A 2,226-nucleotide genomic window follows, 5' to 3' on the forward strand; every position below is an offset into this window, starting at 1 on the left:
TCTCTCTCTCTCTCTCTCTCTCTCTCTCTCTCTCTCTCTCTCTCCTCTCTCTCTCCCTCTCTCTCTCTCTCCCCTCCTCTCTCTCTCTCTCTCTCTCACACACACACAGAGAGAGAGAGAGAGACAGAGACAGAGAGACAAACACACACACACACCATCTCTTTACACTCCGTTCCTCTCCTTCATTCCTGTCTCCCTGTCATGGAGCTGTATTCTGAAACCCAAAGGTCTTCAGAGTCCACCAGAGCAAGGGAGCATCAGAATCAATTGCCCCCTCTGACAGAGCCTCTGGACTCGTTTTCCTATTGACTAGACTAACTCTAGTTCACCGCAGCACACAGCACTCTGGCCTAAAATTCAGGATTTCTGGATTCTGGTTCCTACTCTACCACTCTACCTCTAATGTGTTAGGCCTTGGGTAAGACACTGACCAGCTTCACTAAGTCCACTCCTCTGAACAGTGAGAAACACACATTGACTGCTCTCGATTGCCCTTGACAGGTCTAGGGGTCTACACTTCTTTAAATCTCCCATGTGATGACCAAGAATGGCTTAGGTCCTATTTGCTGCCTCAACTTCTTTTAAATAAAAGGAAGATTAAGAGGTGTCAGATGGAGGGCCAGCACCTGGTGTGCTCCGCGGAGCTCCCGGCCGGGGGGCCGCAGCTCCCCCGCCCTGCTGCAGGCCGACCTGCTAGACCTGGATGGGGACGAGGACGACCTGGAGGTGTTCAGCAAGGATGCCTCACTAATGGACATGAACTCCTTCAGCCCTGCGATGCCGACATTTCCTCTGTCTATGATAAACCAAGTCAAGTTTGAAGATGAGCCAGACTTAAAGGATCTCTTCATCACCGTTGATGAACCTGAAAGTCATGTGACTACAGTAGAGACCTTCATCACTTACAGGATCATCACGAAAACATCTCGTGGGGAATTTGACTCCAGTGAATTTGAAGTTAGGAGACGTTATCAAGATTTCCTCTGGTTGAAGGGAAGACTGGAAGAAGCTCGCCCAACTCTGATTATCCCAGAACTCTCTTCTCATAAGAAGCAAGGGCCTGGACTACTGAGCAGATGGGCCAGACAGTCAGAGCAGTGGCATCCTCCATGAGAGGAGTTAAAAACCGCCAGGAGGAGTTCATGGAGATGAATGACTTTATCGAAATATTTAGCCAGAAAATAAACTTGATAAATAAAATATCTCAGAGAATTTACAAGGAAGAAAGGGAATATTTTGATGAAATGAAAGAATATGGCCCAATTCATATTCTGTGGTCGGCGTCTGAAGAGGATCTGGCTGATGCTCTGAAAGGTGTTGTCAGCTGCATTGACAAGTGCTGTAAGGCCACAGAGAAGCGGATGTCTGGACTCTCAGAGGCCCTGCTTCCTGTCGTGCATGAGTATGTGCTGTACAGTGAGATGCTGATGGGATTTATGAAAAGAAGAGACCAAATACAGGCAGAACTGGATTCCAAAGTTGAAGCTTTGACCTATAAAAAGGCAGATACTGATCTGCTTACGGAAGAGACTGGGAAGCTGGAAGATAAAGTGGAATGTGCCAATAATGCCCTGAAGGCTGACTGGGAAAGATAGATTCAGAGCATGCAAAATGATCTCAAGTCAGCATTCGTGGACATGGCTGAGGAGAACATCTACTATTATGAACAGGGCCTTGCCATGTGGGAGTCATTCCTTACCTCTCAGACTGACCTTCACTTGGAAGAAGCTTCTGAAGACAAATCTTAATCCCACCGAGGACTTTTGTCTGCCCTTTGGAAGACAGCCTCTATCAACCAAAGCTATTATTTGTGAATCTGCCATGTCCTTTGTAAAGTGGATGAAAAATGTTTTGTACAATCTGGAAAACCAACAACTTGAAAACTCAGGAATTCCAGGTCATTGACATGAATTTTGAGGTCTATGTGTCCATCTGTATAGATACGTATCTATATAGATACTGAGATATTTAGCTTAATTATAATTATTCTTAAATTTCTGTGCCAACAATTGCAATCTAGAATTTTTTTCTTAAACATTTGACTGTGTAACATGATATTTTAAATATGTTGTGAAGACTCAGTTTTAATAAAAAGTTTACTATGAAATTGTTGACTGTGGCCATTCGCCTACGAAAAGCAGACTCTAAAATGAATTCTGCATATGTTAGCAAGTATACTGTGCATTCACTTTCATCTCATCGTAATTTTCTGTGAAGTCCTATTTC

The 2,226-nt window shown here is 44.3% G+C and overlaps 1 pseudogene across 1 annotated transcript; it reads left to right on the forward strand.

Moving 5' to 3' along the window:
- The first annotated feature begins 644 nt into the window (after window positions 1–644).
- Window positions 645–1,908, forward strand: LOC103268466 (annotated as a pseudogene). Its single transcript, XR_504818.1, has one exon. The product of XR_504818.1 is annotated as a sorting nexin-7 pseudogene (transcript).
- Window positions 1,909–2,226: the final 318 nt, after the last annotated feature.

The sequence above is a fragment of the Carlito syrichta genome, unplaced genomic scaffold (genome assembly GCF_000164805.1).
Source record: "Carlito syrichta isolate Samal-C Ts95f unplaced genomic scaffold, Tarsius_syrichta-2.0.1 Scaffold308836, whole genome shotgun sequence".
Classification (NCBI taxonomy): domain Eukaryota; kingdom Metazoa; phylum Chordata; class Mammalia; order Primates; family Tarsiidae; genus Carlito; species Carlito syrichta.